Source organism: Macaca nemestrina, chromosome 11 (assembly GCF_043159975.1).
Source record: "Macaca nemestrina isolate mMacNem1 chromosome 11, mMacNem.hap1, whole genome shotgun sequence".
In the NCBI taxonomy this organism is placed as follows: domain Eukaryota; kingdom Metazoa; phylum Chordata; class Mammalia; order Primates; family Cercopithecidae; genus Macaca; species Macaca nemestrina.
Window position 1 is genome coordinate 55,884,169 of NC_092135.1, and position 18,715 is coordinate 55,902,883.

At 40.6% G+C, this 18,715-nt stretch overlaps 1 pseudogene; it reads left to right on the forward strand.

Annotated features, from left to right (window-relative positions):
• Positions 1 to 17,875: 17,875 nt before the first annotated feature.
• Positions 17,876 to 18,400, forward strand: LOC105493208 (protein tyrosine phosphatase type IVA 1 pseudogene; annotated as a pseudogene).
• Positions 18,401 to 18,715: the final 315 nt, after the last annotated feature.

Genomic DNA, 18,715 nt, shown 5'->3' on the forward strand with positions numbered 1-18,715 from the left:
ACCCTCTTGCCACAGTGGCTCATTCATTCGTTAATTTTCTTTCAACAAGTACTTGGTGAACATATACTATATGCCAGGCTCTTTGTAAATTGCTGGATTACAAGTCTTCCAAACTGGTTTTTCTGAATTCTAGAAGGACCCTCTCTTACCTCAGACTTATTAGTATATTTGCTTGTTTGTAGAATTTTTGCTCCCAACACAGCTCAAAATCTGAGGACAGGAGTATGTACAGTGAGCAGTCTTGGGCAGAGTTCAGTGAGGGTTAATGAAGGCTGGGGGCATCTGAGATTACATAGCCAGACGTTCAACCAGAGAAGGATTAAGGGGTGAGGTTTCTGGGCATTTCCCCAAGCACCTAATCTATAAGGGGCACTAAACAGTACTAGACATAGAAAAGAAAGGACACGGGTTTTTGCAAGAACTCTCCTCATGGATTGCATTCTCTGTGGCTGGAAGGAACACTTGGACAAGAGACTTGGATTGGGGCAAGGGCAGATGAATGTTTTGATTTCCTGAGTGGAGTCCCCATGCTTAGTTGAAAGAACCGAGTTGCTGAGGAAAATAAAAGAAACTGAGGGTGGACATGGTGGCTCATGCCTGTAATCCCAGCACTTTGGGAGGCCAAGGTGGGAGGATCACTTGAGCCCTGGAGTTTGAGACCAGCCTTAGCAAAATAGTGACACCCCATCTCTACCAAAATATAAAATTACCCAGGCATGGTGGCATGCACCTGTGGTCCCAGCTACTCGGGAGGCTAAGGTGGGAGGATTGAACGAGCCCAAGAAGTGGAGGCTGCAGTGAGCTGTGATTGCACCACTGCACTCCAGCCTGGATGACAGAATGAGACCATGTCTCAAACACCACCACCACAACCACAACAAAAGAAACTGAGGACTCCCTACATATCTTCCTTCTCAGCTTTTCCCCTTTGTAGTGCACAGTCTCTCTTCCAAGTTAAACAAGTGTTTAAAGAGTATTAAAAAATTGTCAATTAGCTATACAAGGTGCCTGATTCCATGTTTAACCATCTTCTTGCTTCTCTGGGATCTACAATCTGTGTGGCTTGAAAAGGAGGAAGGCAGAAAGCCACGTGAGAGCTAGAGGGGAGTTTAGAGTTAGAGGAGAACTCCAGCCCAATTTCTACCCCTGCCCTTCTGCCTGCAAAGCAGAGCAGGCTTTTGAAAAATGTGATGTGAGTCAGTGTGTCTTTGGCCATCTCTCCTTTCTCCACTATGGCATCTCCCTTGCTCCAGGCACCAAGTGCTGTGGGTGTGAGCCCTGACAATTTAGAGTTCGCCAGGGTGGTTCCAGACATTCCGCTTGCCCACCCTTCATCACAATTTAATTGTTACCTGTTTGGTCCCCTTATGGCCTTACTAGCTGATTCTTACTAAAGTACTGTGTTCTAAAATAATGGTTGACTTTGGATCCATGTCTAACTTCTCCAGATAGAGGCATAGAGTTCAAAAGCAAAACATGAGAGATGGGTAGTCTTTTTCAAAGGCATGCATCTGTCATGGTGGGCTCTGTGACAGATGGAGAGAGATTTAGGGGCATGTGCATCTGTCAGTGACACACTCAAAACCACAGCACCTGCGTGGCAAAAGAAGTTCCCATTCATGCCACAGGCCTCTTCCTTTAACCTCACTGGTTAAGTTCCAAGTGATTTTCAGGTGCAGTACAAACCAGAGGACATCAGGTTTTGTTAAATGTTCTTTCCCTGTTTTCCTTTTTAAACTTCTTCATCTGCTTACTGTAGCCTAGCATTTATTAGCAGGAGAGAATGGTTTTTCATTTTAGGGGTAATACATTAGTGAGCTTTTTCTCTACTGTGAACAACGGGTGCATGGAAATCATAGGCGGGGAGAACAGACAGCAGCAATCAGACTAATACACTCTGTGGGGAGGAGGAGCGCCAGGCACTTTAATTGACTCATGCATTAGGGATCTGAGACCATTTTAAAAGATCTCAGTCTGCAGTAGAACAGTCTGTCAGCTTTCATTTGGGACTTTAAAGTGAACTGGGGAATATTACCTAGGGAGAAGAATTTTGTAAATGTTTTACACTAGTTTCTTATGAGCATCTATTAGAATTCAAATATATTTCTTTAATCCTGTTGACAATTTTTCACTTGGAAAAGACTTGAGCAAAATAGCTCTTATGTGATTTCACTTGAACCAACAGGCCCCATTACCATTTGAAATAAAAATCCCCTTGAATTTAAGCTTTTTTTCTTCAGTGTGGTGATTCATTTTTTATTTCTAATGGTTAATCTCCTTGATTCCTTCCATTTTATTTACCTTTTGTTTTTTCTCAAAATATTAAGAGTCATAGGCAACAACAGAAAGTGGAGTGTTTTATGCTTAATTTCTGATACAGAAATTTGGCAGAGTGTTTGACTAAAGAGTTTTATGAGAAATAAACAGACATCTTTATGAACTGAGGGTTTCCATGAGCACATTCCCACATTGACCATCTCCTGGAGACAGGTAACATATCATTCTCTTCTGCATTTTTAAGAAAGTGTGAGAGGCATTAGCAACTATTTGCTAAAATCACAGAAGCAAAGACTCTAAGTGAAGACGGAGAAGTAAACAGCTTGGTTCCAATTTGTTTACATGGATTATTTAGTTTCTCTCTCTCTCTCTCTCTGTCTCTCTCTCTCTCTCTCTCTACAGGTTCTTGCTCTTTTGCCCAGGCTGGAGTACCGTGGCAAGATCTCGGCTCACTGCAAGCTCTGCCTCCCAGGTTCATGCCATTCTCCTGCCTTAGCCTCCCGAGTAGCTGGGAATACAGGCACCCGCCACCAAACCCAGCTAATTTTTTGTATTTTTAGTAGACATGGGGTTTCACCATGTTAGCCAGGATGTAGTTTCTTTCTTCTTCTTTTTTTTTTTTAATGTACTACTCTATCGTATTCTTATTCTCTAATAATGTAAGAGAAGAAAAATTGCATTAATTATAACCATCAAATTTTAGTTTCTAAAAGAGACCTTAGAATAAGAAGGATCTAACTAGGTGTGATGATATACACCTGTAGTCCAAGCTACTTAGGAGGCTGAGGTGGGAAGATCCCTTGAGCCTGGGAGTTCTAGGCCAGTGTGGACAGCATAGCAAGACCCTGTCTCAAAAAAAGAAGAAAGAGTAAGGTGGATCTGGCATTTACTGAATGGACAAAGAAAATAAAAATTCTATTATTCCAGGAATTTTTAAAAAATGAGTTTTTATTTGCTGCTGTCAAATGTGAGTATGGAATTTGAAACAGGGTGGAACTCGAAAGCAGATAATGTAACTGAATATGAACTGAGGTAATTGAAAAGCACTGAGGTAGTTAGGAAGGATGAAAAAGACCTACTGTTTGATAGCATAACAGGGTGACAATAGTCAATAATAATTAGACATTTAAAAATAACTAAAAGAGTATAATTGGAGTATTTGTAATACAAAGGATAAATGCTTGAGGGCATGGATACTCCACTCTCCATGATGTGACTAATTCACAGGGCATGCCTGTATTAAAACATCTCTGTACCCCATAAATTATCTACTATGTACCCACAAAAATTAAAAATTAAAAAAATAATTGAGGCCACTCTAGGAATGTGTGTGTGTATAATATCTTTCATTTTATAACAACCCAGTCTGTCAAACTTCCTTTTTTTCCCCCCATGGAATTTATAAATTGGGAGGAGCATTTTGTATACTTCATAAATTAACTTAACTTTGATGGTCATTTAAATCTTTCAGTGAGATCCTGGAAAACGAAGAGGCTAGAGGGACACAATATGACAGTGCTGTGCTGAGGGTATATTGAGGAATATCTGTTTTTTAGAATCTGAACTACCAGAGGAAATAACTAAAATGAATGAACAAATATAACTTGGAGTGAAGATAAATAACAATTACATGGTCGGGGTGGTGGCTCACATCTGTAATCCCAGCACTTTGGGAGGCTGAGGCAGGCAGATCACAAGGTCAGGAGTTCAAGACCAGCCTGACCAACATGGCGAAACCCCGTCTCTACTAAAAGTACAAAAATTAGCTGGGAGTGGTGGTGGGTACCTGTAATCCCAGCTACTCAGGAGGCTGAGACAGGAGAATCGCTTGAACCTGGGAGGTAGAGGTTGCAGTGAGCTGAGTTCACGCCACTGCACTCCAGCCCGGGCAACAGGGAAAGACTCCACTTCAACAACAAAACAAAACAAAACAAAACAAAACAAAACAAAGCAACACAACTACACTTCGCCAAACACAATGCTATTCATGTACAACATTTCACTGAGTCTTTACCAGACCTTGAGAGTAGGGGCTCTCATTCCCATTCTGTGGAGGGGTGCTGCCCAGCTGGCCTGGCACACGTATCCTCTGCTGGGAAATCCAATGCTGTCTGTCCTAACCCTTGAGGCCTTCCCAGTAAATACCCTGCTACCCACAGTGGATAATTCTTCTACCTACAAAAATATTTACGTAGGGGTAAGGTTGCCAGAATTAGCAAATAAAAATAGAGAACACCCTTCATATGTCCCAAATATTATATGGGACATACTTAGACTAAAATAATTTGTTGTTTATCTGACAATCAAATTCAACTGGTGTCCTGTAATTTATCTGGCAACTCTAGGTAAGAGAACAATGGGAACAAGTCACCTAAAGGAAAAAGTAGGTAAGAAATTGGAACCCAACAATGAGCCTAAGGTCCAATAAACAGTGAGGAATGTTCCTAAGGAACAAAAGATGTATCTGACTTACTCTTCTATCAAATGAAGCTGTAGTAGAAAGTGGTGGCAATATCAAGATGAGGGTAAACTGGAAAGAAGTATACTTGGGGTAAGCTTTCAATAACAGGGACAGTTATCAAGAGTTACTTTTATCTAGAAAGGACTCAGTTATTATTCCCTGGAGTAAGGCCTACCATTCTATCCCTAATGGCTAATGCCCTGGACACCAACAGTAGCCACTCATTATATGGGCATTGAATAACTGAATTGGGAGAACAAACTTAGGAGTGATATTAGTTGCCATGCATTAGCTCTGTCACTTTGATAAGGTTACTTAACATTTTTGGGCTTCAATGTCTTTATTTGTAGAATAGAGTTAATATTATTGCCTTTTGCTCAATAAATGGCAGAGGTGGCTTGTCTTCTTCATTGTCATCATCATCATCATCATTATCTAGAGTAGGAACTGGTAAACGTTTTCTGTAAAGTCCCAGATAGTAAACATTTGAGGTTTGTTGGGTCATAATGTCTCAGTCCCAAGACTCAACTCTACCATTATAGTCTGAAAACAGCTACAAACAATACAAACAAGTATGAACATGGCTGTGTTCCAATAAAACTTTACTTACAAAAACAGGCATTGGGTCAGATTTGGCCTGAGAGTTGTGGTATGCCAATCCCTGATTTAAAGCAGGGCTCCTCAATCACCTTGCAAATCTCATCATTACAGGGAAAGGATGGGAAAAGAAGAAAGGAGGTGCCCCTGGAACTGGTAGATAAGCTGGAGCACCTTTCTAGCAGGAGGTGTGTAGAAGCCCCACACCAAAGTGTAGAGAAAGGAAAGTAATAGAAGACTTGGGTGTCAACTGTGTGTGGTGAATAACAATAGCCTTTTGGGAAGCCCTGACTTAGAAGAATAAGTAAGAAAGATGTAGCCTCTCTAACAAAACCTGGAGGGCAAGGATTGGATTTTACATACTTCTATAATAATACCTAACATATACCAGGTGCTATATTATGTGCTGGCTGCTGTGCTAAGCACTTTATATGCATTATCTCATTTAGTACACCCCAAATTCTCAAGGAACAAGCATATTACTCTCCTCACATTCTAGATAAGGAAGCTGAGATTTGGAAAGACTCATGATCATAGTTACCCAGAGTTCAATTTCAAGCAGTCTGACTCCAATGTCTGAATGCCTAACTCCCGTACCATATTGCTTGTATATTGTACAGGCCTAGCTCGGTACCATGTACAGGGCTGGATTCAGGACCATTCTATAACCATTTGTAGAACAAGCAAATGGATGGATGGATGGACGGATGGATAGGGCTTTTATTTCTAGATAAATCATTATCCATACAGTAGATGCTTAACTTTTGGCAGAATTGTTAGCATGTTTATAAATAATCTTACAAAGCTATAGATTAGGTTTTCCGGGGAATCTGAAGTATTTTAGCCACAGGATGTCTCACACATTACCATAATTTACTAGAAGTGTGAGGAATTTATCTTCCACAATTCAAATGTGGAAAATGGGGCATAGAGAGATTATAGGCCTTCTTAATTGCAAAAAGTAAATAGTGAAAAAACTAAAGCAGTGTTATTCCAAAGAAAGGGTTTTCTTTACCAGGTTTGATGGGACAATGTAACTATCTGTCACAAGCATTTTCACAATTTCTCAGTGACTTACAGCAAAATATTAGTAGCTGTGTTGAGTAAAAGTCTGCATTTTTGAAAAAGTGCAAAAGGAGACCGAGGTGGATGTATCACCTGAGGTCAGGAGTTCAAGACCAGCCTGCCCAACATGGTGAAACCCCATCTCTACTAAAAACACAAATATTAGATGGGCACGGTGGCACACGTCTATAGTTTCAGCTACTGAGGCATGAGAATGGATTGAATCTGGGAGAGGTTGCAATGAGCTTAGATGGCGCCACTGCACTCCAGCCTGGCTGACAGAGTGCGACCGTGTCTCCAGGAAAAGTAAATAAATAGAAAGAAAAAGTGCAAAAGGGAAAAATATAGCTTATAAATAATTAATAAGTGCCTGGTTTACTTTTTCATGTTTTTGTTTTGTTGGTTGAGTTTTTTTTTTTTTTAAAAGAACAAAATCCTTGCAATATGCGGAGAAAGAAGGAAGTGAGAGAAACTAATTAATGTATTTCTCTATGTTCCCTTGGAGAATCATGGGCTTTGCATATTGAAAGTCATTTTCCTCTGATGATAGGAGATTGTGCTGAAATTTCTGTAGTGGGACATGGGAAAGAGTAAGAAAATGCATGAAAACCATCCCAAAGCCAGTGACTTGTGAGAATCTGGTGTGTACTAGGGGCTTGTTGGGGGATGGGCTTTGCAGCTTTTTCACTGCCTTTTCCAGAAACATCTGCCACTAGTATTTTAATTGGTTCTTCTCATCCCCGTAAATAGTCAATGACTTCTACATGATGTTGAGCTAACAAATTTTTTCCCACTGAAAATGTTTTAAACTACAATAAAATACACAAAACATAAAACTTGCTATTTTAACCATTTTTAAGTGTATATACAATTCGGTGGCACTAAGTAAATTCACAGTGTTGTGAATTATCACCACCATCCATCTCCACAACTTCTTTTAATCTTGCAAAACTGAAACTCTGTACCCACTAGACTAAACTTCCCATTTCCCTCTCTCCCTAGCCCCTGACAACCACCATTCTACTTCCTGTCTCTATTAGTTTGACTGCTCAGATACTGTCTTAGTTCATTATCTGTTGCTTATAACAGAATACCGGGTAATTTATAAAGAATAGGAATTTCTTACAATTCTGGAGGCGGGAAAGTCCAACATTGAAGGGGCACATCTGGCGACAGCCTTATTGTTGGTGGGGGCTCTCTCTGCTGAGTCCCAAGGTGGTGCAGGGTATCACATGTCGAGGGGGCTGAGCATGCTAAGGTGCTGGCTCGGGTCTCTTTTATAAAGCCACCAGTTTCCTTCCCAGGATAACACATTAGTCCATTAATCCATGAATGGATTAATCCATTCATAAGGGCAGAGCCCTCACCATCCAATCACCTCTTAAAAGCCCCGCCTCTCAATATTGTTACACTGGGGATTAAGTTTCAACATGAATTTTGCAAGGGACATTCAAATCATAGCAGGTACCTCACAGAAGTGAAATAATACAGTATTTTTTTGTAACTGGCTTGTTCACTTTGCATCATGTCCTAAAGGATATACATCCTCAGAGCTGTCTTTCTTGACACCCCCAAGTGATATCCCTCTAAAAGTTTCCCATAACATGATGAACTTCTCTTTTATATAATTTGTGAAAGTTGTGATTTTTAAGTTAAAAATGGGTATTTAGTAGGCCATGCAACTATGATGTCAAGGAAGGGTAGGGAATTCAGGCATAACCAACTCCAGCATTTCCAGCAATGTCCCCGGGCCTCTCTGTGTTGGTTTCTTTCTAAGCTAAGCATTCCACTCATGGTGGAGATTGTGTTGTCCTCACAGTCAGCCATTCAAGCTTAAAAGGTCACAGGGTGATTTGGCATTTCTATGTGTGATGATATTTCTAGTGTCTGTCTCCTTCCCTGGATGGCAAGGTCACTTTGTACCCTACATCCCTGGCACATTTCCTGGCATAGAGTGAATGAATGGAGGGTTAACGAGACCTAAAAGGTTCATGTGTGAAGAGAGGAGAGGAAGGAGACATGACTAAACTGGGAGGCATGATGCCTTTAGGATGATGGCTTTCTGTGGAGAAGTTCCTGATTCTTTAAAATTAGAATGCATTTGATATAAACTACACAAAGGCAGATGGTTTCAAAATGAAAGCTTTGAGAAATTGAGACCTTATTTCAACAATTGCTGAAATAAGAAAAATGGTTCTTTTAAAATATATCTTATTCTAAAAACAATTTTCCATTGTTAAACAATTGAGAACTGAGTGCAGAGTTCCCATCCACCCCACACCGAGTTTCTCCATTATTAATATCTTATATTACACTATGGTATACTTGTTACAATTAATGATCCAGTAGTGGAAACATTATTATTAATTACAGTCTATAGTTGATTCAGATGTCTTTATTTTGTTTACTTACTTTTTTCCGTTCCCGGATCCGGTATTCATTTCCTATGACCACTGTAAATATTTTTGACAAACTGGGTGGCTTAAAAATAACAGAAATGTATTGTCCTAGAGGATAGAAGCCTAAAACCAAGGTGCCAGGAAGATTATACTCCCTCTGAAACCGATAGGAGAGCCCTTCCTTTTCTCCTCCTAGCTTCTGGTGGCTGCTGGCAATCTCTGGTTCCCAGGGCTTACAGCTACATAATTCCAATCCCTGCCTTCACTGTCAAATGGCCTTCTCCATGTATCTTCACATGGCCATGAGATTCTTATAAGGACAGCTGTCGTACTGGATTCAGGACCTACCCTACTCTAGACTGCATCCCAACTTAACTAGTTACACTGCAATGACCTTATTTTCACTTAAGGTTGTATTCTGAAGTACTGGGGGTTAGAATGTCAACATATCTTTTTTGTGAGAGGAGATATGATTTAACCCATAACAGATCTCATGCAAGACACCACATTATGTCATGTCTCTTTAGACTTTGCTTGGCTGTGGCAGTTTTTCAGATTTTCCTAATTTTCTGATGACTCAACAAATTGAAGACTACTGGATATGTGTTTTGTAAGATGTCCCGTTTTTTGGAATGTGTCTGATGTTTTCTTATGATAACACTAGGGTCATGTGTTACTGGCAGGAAGGTCACAGAGGTAAAGTGATATTTTCATCACATCTTATCAAGGGTACACAGTGTCAACAAGATTTATCACTGTTGATGTTGACCTTGGTCACCTGGCCGAGGTAGTGTTTGTCAGGTTTCTCTACTGTAAAGTTACTCTTTTTTCTCCCTTTCCACATTGTGCATTTTGGAAAGCAGTCGCTATGCACAGCCCACACCTAAGGAGTGGGGAGTTAGGCTCCTGCTCTTCAGGGTGAAAGATCTACATAAATTATTTGCAATTCATCTGTGTGGGAGATTTGTCCCTTTCCCTGCATTTATTAATTTATTTAATCATGTATTTATATCAGTGTGACCTCATGGATATTTTATACATTGGATTATGTTCCATTACTACTCTATTTTGTTGCTCAGATTATTCTAGTGTTGCCAGTGGAAACTCTTACAGTTGGCACCTGTGTCCTTTTGAGAAGCTAGTGCAGAGTTCTCACCTACCCCACACCAAGTTTTTCCTTTATTAATATCTTATATTATACTATGGTACATTTGTTTCAATTAATGATCCAATAGTGATACATTATTATTAACTATAGTCTATAGTTGATTCGAGTTCTTTATGTTTTTTAACCTAATTTTTATTATTAAGTATAGTCTATAGATGATTCAGATTTTTTATTTTTTTAACTTCTTTTTTTGTTGTCCCAGGATGCTGTAGTAGTTTTCTATGGCTGCCATTAAAAATTTTTGTAAAAGTGGGTGGCTTATAACCTCATGCTATGAATTGAATTGTGTCCTCCAGAAATCCATATGTTGAAGCCCTAAACTTCAATGTGACTGTATTTGGAGACAGGGCCTATAAGTAGATAATAAAGGTTAAATGAGGTGATAGGGTAGGGCCTTAATCCAATAGGACTAGTGTGCTTCCGGGCGCGGTGGCTCATGCCTGTAATCCCAGCACTTTGGGAGGCCGAGGCAGGCGGATCACGAGGTCAGGAGATTGAGACCATCCTGGCTAACACGGTGAAACCCCAACTCTACTAAAAATACAAAAAATTAGCTGGGCATGGTGGTGGGTGCCTGTAGTCCCAGCTACTCGAGAGGCTGAGGCAGGAGAATGTCTTGAACCCAGGAGGCGGAGCTGGCAGTGAGCTGAGATGGCACCACTGCACGCCAGCCTGGGTGACAGAGCGAGACTCAGTTTCAAAAAAAAAAAAAAAAAAAAAAGAAAAGAAAAAGAATCAGAAGAGACACAAAGGAGCAAGGGAGCATACTCGTACGCTTTCCCTCTTTTCTGTCTCTCTCTCTCCCCAGCCTCTGCGTGTGTGTGTGTGTGTGTGCACATGCATGGACAGAGGAAAGGACGTGTGAGGACACAATGAGAAGATGGTCTCCTACAAGCTAGGAAGAGAGGCCTCTCCGGAAACCAATCCCCTGACATTACCTTGATCCTGGACTTCTAGCCTCCTGAGTCATAAGAAAATAAAGTTCTATTATTCAAGCCATCCAGTCTGTGGTATTTTTTCTTAAGACAGCCCTAGCAGACTAATACATCCCATCAATTTCTTTTTCAAGCACTTCCATATTTTCTGGTACTATAAGATGCTCCAGACTTGTATATTTCCTACCCAGTCCTAAAATCAGCCATTTGTTTTGATGGAACCCTGGTTCCTTTTATCAGAGAAAGATATTAGACACCAATATTTGGGCAATAAAAAGCTTTTAAGTAAGGAAAATGAATGGTTCGGGAAGCTGAGAGGGAGAAGAGAGTTGTAGGCACAATGCCCATGAAAAAGGAAGGCAGGGAATTGCCCAAGTCAAGCAAAGATTTCCTGGTTAGAGATTCAAGTGGTTAAGGTGAAGAGAGATGAGTGCAGGGATATGAAGAGGACAAGCACAGAAGGTCCCAAAGTCAACTGAGAGGTCAAAGCAAAGGGCTTTGTTATTAGCTAAGCTACTGATTCTCAGCCATTGAGGAGGTCTTCGAGAATTGACTAAAGATATCCATGTTCCATTGCCTGCCCCACTTTTGAAGAACAACTATCTAGTTGATTGTGACTTTGGAGTCTGAGATCATAGATATCTTCAAGAAGTCCAAGCATGATGCAGAAACATATGGTAGGGAATCTCTGCACTTACAGACCTTGCTGCCCAGCTTTAGCCATCTAGTGAACTTGAGCATCAGGTAACCAAGCTAGTGCCTCAGATAGCTTCATACTGAACACTAATGACTGTCAGTCTTTCAAATTATGTGGCCATTTAAATTGATGGCTAGGATGACTGGTTGCACATCCATTCTGTCACTGAACTGGGCTCTTGTCTTTAAACTCAACCATTGAATTTTCTGAGCTTCCTCTGAATGTTGTTCCACATGCAGTCACATTTTAACATAAGTCATACGTCATATCTTGGCAGCCAGGAATGACCAAACTTAAGCATCTTGCTGGCACAAAAAGAGGTCTTAATGACTTGACTTTGGTCATCTTGGGCAAAAGGGTAAAAGTGATTTGTCCTAGGGAGGCTATGTACAGACTACAGATTATTGCAGGGAGAATTTGTACAGTGTCCGGCACACAGAGCTCTGGAGTGGGAACACCTCACTTGCCGTAGTTCTCGCCCCAATGGGGCTTCCTCCTTTTTTCCATCCTTTTCCTCTTATCAAGCACTTGAGCCTTTGTCTCATACCCTAGCTATTCATGGTTTCTAAGTTCAATATTCTATCTAGACCTTTCATCCTTCAAGGGCCCCAGTTCAAAATATCTTCTTGGTCTTCACCACTCATCAAAATTCCCATTTTCTGGGATTCTGATCTCATCAAGATGTTGGGAGAATGCATTTTGCTTAGTTGGTTAAAGAAGTCCATCATAGACTGTGAATAACTTCTAGGCATTAACACATTAATTAACACATATTATGAATACATTAAACGCATGCAACCTTTTTCAAGCACATCTGATTTATGTATAGGTGTGTGCATGCACACAGGCACTCTTCCCATGACTTGTGTCCAACCTGAAGGCTGTAGATCATGGTGATTAGGAGGGCGGGCTCTGGAGTCAGTCTACTGAGTTTTCTATCTGGACTCAGTCTCATTATTTGTGACACTGTATGAAAGCTACTAAGGCTTTCCAAGTATTAGTGTGTCTTCATCTCTACAATAGGTCTAGTAATAAAGGCTATCACTTTAGGTTATTGTAGAGTTAAATTAGATGATACATGTAAAGCACTTCAAGGAGTGTCTGGTGCACAGTAAGTTGTCAAGTAAATGTTAGTTATTATGATAATGGGTAATTGAGACAGTCATCCTCCCATCCTGCCTCTGCTTTGAATATCAGAAAGGTGGGACACAATTTGACATTGCTTTCTCAAAAATTTCTTGCTGATGAGAAACACATCTTCTTTTGTTTTGTCCATGAGTAGACTGCAAAATTCCAAGAGGTCAGCATCTTACCTTAAAGTAATTTGAAGGTTTGTGCTATGGACTAAATTATGTTCCCTCAAAATTCATGTGTTGAAGACCTAACTTCCAATGAGATAGTATCTGGAGATGAAACCTTAGGGAAGTAATTAGATTTAGATGAAGTCATGAGGGTAGGGCCCCATAATGAGATTAGTGCCCTTAAAGGAAGAGCCACCAGAGAGCTCAGTCTCTCCTTGCCATGTGAGGACACAGTGGGAAGGTGGCCATCTACAAGTCAGGAAGAGAGCCCTCACCAGAAACCAATTATGCTGGCACCCTGATCTTCGACTTCCAGCCTTTGGAAATGTGAGAAATAAATGTTTGTTCTTTAAGTCACCCAATTTATGGCATTTTAGTATGGCAGCCTGAGACTGATATAGTTTGAGTGATAGCATGTCCTTACAACTATCCAAGTATTAAATATCACAACTTTTCAGTGAACTCGAAGAAACTTAGCTTATTCAGTTTTATCTTAATAGTAAAGCTAAGACTTAATCCATTGACATGTGATCAGGCTAACTATGTTAATTATAACAACAGGGCACAACCCCAGCCAGATTTCTTTCAGATGAATCATAAAATATTATTTCTGAACTGAATAAGAACTTAGGAGTCATTTGATCTGTCTCCCTATATGGCAGATAAGGTCACTGAAGCCCAGAGTGGCTAGAGGTTTAGTATAAGTCACACAGCTAGAGCCCAGATTTTCTCCCTCCATGCTAGTGTTCCCCTCACACAAGGCCTTAGTGTATATCCTCAGTCACAAGGAGGCCCTGGAGGGGCTGTAGAGGATGAATTAGCCCAAATCAGTGCTCCTAGAAAGAGTGCAAAGATTTCCTTTCTAAAGTGTCTTTATATATATTTGAGAAAACACTGTGTAGCAGCACTGACTTTTTATTTTCACTGTAACTTAGAGAGTCAAGGAAACTGTAGTTTATTTTTTAAAAATAATAGATTTAAACTTCCTCCTGAGCTCCTACTCCCTCAGGGGGTTAGGGATATGGGGAGTGGTGGGACTGGCACAGTGGGCAGGGCCACCTACATCTGCCAACAGACAGTATCACTGTCTCTTCCATTTAAACAGTTTCTTCTAGATCATTTCGATTATTTGGGGTTGGTCTTTTGAATTTCTTTCCTCTCTTCCTGCTCCTTCTCAGGATGGCCTTGAATCTGGGTGCAGGTTTGTGGTCTGGCCTTTGGCCTATATGTCTGAGTTGTACCTGGACCCATATCGCCTCTGGGTGCACAATTTGGCCCTAGCCCAGGCCTCCAGTAGCTCACTGATTCTTTCACTGGCTTCTGTCCCTTTACTGAGGCATGTGGGAACTTTGGCTCCTCTCTCCCAGGGACAGGCACGTTGCATCCCTCAGACCAAAGCCTGTTTTTTAAAATGAAGTTTTATTGGAATATGGCCATACTTGTTTATGTACATACAGACTACAGCTGCTTTTATGCTAAAACAATAGTATTGAATAATTGTGACAGAGACTTTCTTGTCCACAAAGCCAAACATATTTACTGGTTAGCCCTTTACGGAAAGGTTTGCTGACTACTGCTCTCTAATAGAACTTTCTATGATGATGGAGACATTCTTTCTTTGTGCTGTACAATGCAGTAGTCTTGAGCCACACATAGTTATTGAGCACTTGAAATGTGGCTAATGCAACTAAGAAAACACATTTTAAATTATATTTAATCTCGATTACTTTAAATTTAAGGAGCCTCTGTGGCCAGTGGCTACCATATTGGACAGTGTAGTTCTAGATACTGAATGAGCCTTGAGGAGCCAGGAATTCTACCTTTGGGTTTTCTCCCTAGCCATTTCTCTATTACTGCTCCTGGGACATGTATCCACGTGCAAGGTTTTTAACCAGGGGTTTGCATCTTTCCTCAGGCACAGTGGGGAAAACATGCTATTAAACCCTGATGTTCCAGATTCTCCCATATCTAGCAAAGGTTAAATGTGCAGCACTATCTACCCTACCCCAGTGTTTGACCCAAGGATAGGACACAAAGAGAGAACTTTGTAGTACTCTCCTTTTTACACTATCCTTTGGGTCTAGGAGGGCAGGAATTCCCTCCTTTCTCATGTGGCTAGGACTTCCCTTATAAGATGCTCTATCTTCCTCCACGATGACACTGGTTTTTTTCCCGTCAGAGGACTATCCGATGGATGAGGTGCAGAGATAGAAACCAGCTGAACTATAAGGGAGATCCATCATACTGGCATTCCAAAATACTGTTCTTGATAGGACTGCTGCATTACCTCGATTTATGAGAGGTGTGAAGCTTGACTATGCTCAGATTCATTGCACATTTGTTGGGTATGTGATACGTTTCAAGCACTTAATCCACTGTTAGGAAGAACACATTCTGCTCCCCCGCCCCCCTTTTCTGTTCTTCCCCTGCATCCCCAAGCTGACAAATACAGTTTCACAATCATCCCTTTGAGTCTGATTTCAGCAGTTGTAGAGGGAATACTTGCGATATAAGCATAGCTTTTTCTTGAATGATTTAACTTTTTTTTTTTTCTGAACAATTACCTTTTCTGGAGAGCCATTCTTGATTACCTCATTTAGGTCCACATCACTCACCTGTCCTCTTTCCCTGCTTTACTTTTCCCCAGAGCACTTCATCACCTGACAAACTCTGCGATTACCTGATGAGCTCATGTTCTGTCTCCCTCTTTACAATATAGACTACATGACAGCAGGAATTCTATTTGATTCATTGCTATATTCTTATTACACAGAGCAGTGCCTGACAGAAAGTAGGTACTCAAATATTTTTGAATAAGTAAAAGAATCAAGATTATACCTTGCAGTATAACTTTGATGTCTGAAGACAAACCAGGAGCCACTCACCGCATGGTAGAGTCTGGTGTACCCCCTGGCTGCTTGCAACATGGCCGCCGCTATCTGGCGACGACCATCTCTGCCTCCTGCCCTGCAGCCCCTGCCACCACTGCCTGGGGACCAGCTGTAGGATTAGGCCAGCTGTAGGATTATTATACTTTAAGTTCTGGGGTACATGTGCAGAACGTGCAGTTTTGTTACACAGGTATACATGTGCTGTGGTGGTTTGCTGCACCCATCAGCCCATCACCTACGTTAGGTATTTCTCCTAATGTTATCCCTCCCTTAGCCCCCCATCCCCCGACAGGTCTTGGTGTGTGATGTTCCCCTCCCTGTGTCCGTGTGTTCTCATTGTTCAACTGCCACGTATGAGTGAGAATATGTGGGGTTTTTTTGTTTAATTTTTTTTTTTTGGTTTTCTGTTCTTGTGATAGTCTGCTGAGAATGATGGTTTCCAGTTTCATCTATGTCCCTGCAAAGGACATAAACCCATCCTTTTTATGGCTGCATAGTATTCCATGGTGTATATATGCCAATCTTCTTTATCCAGTCTATTATTGATGGACATTTGGGTTGGTTCCAAATCTTTGCTATTGTGAACAGTGCCACAATAAACCAAAGTAGAATGATTTGTAATCCTTTCAGTATATACAAAGTAATGGGGTTGCTGGGTCAAATGGTAGTTCTAGTTCTAGATCCTTGAGGAATCGCCACACTGTCTTCCACCATGGTTGAACTAATTTACACTCCCACCAACAGTGTAAAAGTGTTCCTATTTCTCCATATCCAGCATTTGTTGTTTGCTGACTTTTTAATGATCACCATTCTAACTGGTGTGAGATGGTATCTCACTGTGGTTTTGATTTGAATTTCTCTAATGACCAGTGATGATGAGCATTTTTTTCGTATGTTTGTTAGCCACATAAATTATTCTTTTGAGAAGTGTCTATTCAGATCCTTTGCCCACTTTTTGATGGGGTTGTTTTTTCTTGTAAATTTATTTAAGTTCTTTGCAGATTGTGGATATTAACCCTTTGTCAGATGGATAGATTGCAAAAATTTTCTCCCATTCTGTAGGTTGCCTGTTTATTCTGATGATAGTTTCTTTTGCTGTGCAGAAGCTCTTTAGTTTAATTAGATCCCATTTGTCAATTTTGGCTTTTGTTGCCATTGATTTTGGTGTTTTAGTCATGGAGTCTTTGCCCATGCCTACAACCTGAGTGGTATTGCCCAAGTTTTCTTCTAGGATTTTTATGGTCCTAGGTCTTATGTTTAAGTCTTTGATACATCTTGAGTTGATTTTTGTATAAGGTGTAACGAAGGGGTCCAGTTTTAGTTTTCTGCATATGGCTAGCTAGTTTTTCCTCAACACCATTTATTAAATAGGGAATCTTTTCCCCATTGCTTTTTTGTGTCAGGTTTGTCAAAGATCAGATGGTTGTAGATGTGTGGTGTTACTTCTGAGGCCTCTTTTCTGTTCCATTGGTCTATATATTTGTTTTGGTACCAGTACCATGCTGTTTTGGTTACTGTATCCTTGTCGTATAGTTTGAAGTCAGGTAGTGCGATACTTCTGAATAGGAACAGCTCTGGTCTGCAGCTCCCAGTGAGACTGACGCAGTAGGCCACCATTTTCAATGCATAAACACATTCCTCAGTTCTGTGGTGTTCTTGGTCACACATTTCTGGAGTTTCTGAAGGGCAGTGGAGATTACTGCCAGGCACAGCACGACCTCTATGCAAACAAGGAAACTGTAGAAATTCATTACTACTCCACCAAGAGGCACCCAAAAGAGTGGTTATCCTGGACACAGAAGTGTTGTATTGAAACCCACAGGGCATTTTACAAGAGTTCTGACCTGGATGGGGTAAACCTCAGTGCATTTCCTTTCTGTTGCCTCGGTATTACTGGATTGAAGAATTGCCGCTTCTTGTTAGGAGGTTAGTTTCATTTATCATTACTTACAACTTCATACTCAAAGCACAGAGAATTTCAAGTGGAGTATATTGAAGTAGACTTCAGTTTCTTTGCATCATTTCTATATTCAACTTTTAAAATTCTTTCATAACCCTATTGAGTGTCCTTTAACTAAATTAACATGGCTAGAATGAACCACCCAGTTCCTGTGGAAGTCACATACAAGAACATGAGGATTTCTTACTACACACAATCCAACCAATGTGACCTTAAACAAATTTATAGAGGAACTTAAGAAGTATGGAGTTTTCACAATAGATAAGAGTATGTGAAGCAACTTATGACACTGCTCTTCTGGAGAAAGAAGGTATCCTTGTTCTCGATTGGCCTTTTGATGATGGTGCACCACCATCCAACCAGATTGTTGATAACTGGTTAAGTCTTGTAAAATTTAAGTTTCATAAAGAACCTGGTTGTGGTACTGCTGTTCATTGCATTGCAGACCTTGGGAGAGCTCCAGTACTTGTTGCCCTAGCATTAATTGAAGGCAAAATGAAAGATGAAGATGCAGTACAATTCATAAGACAAAAGCAGTGTCGAGCTTTTAACAGCAAGTAACTTTTGTATTTGGAGAAGTATTGTCCTAAAGATGTGGCTTCGCTTCAAAGACTCCAGTGGTCATAGATACAACTGTTGCAGTCAATAAAACTGGGGTCCCTGATGCTACTGCCTTGGAAGTGGAACTTGAGATAGGACCTGATTTGTTAGACATATTAGCCAACATGTTGGCTTAGTGATCAAGTCTAATGTAGCTTCCATAGGAGTATTGAAAGGCAGTTTTACCAGGCCACAAGCTAGATAGATTTGGCAACCTCTGTGTTTGGGTTACAGTGAACCTATTTGGACACTTGTCAAAAGATTCTTGCTGTTAGCATTTAAAATATGCTTGTCATTTGTACCAATTGACCTTTCCTGAAATCATGCTGTATTGAGTTATGTGTTGTTTAAATCTATTCCCACG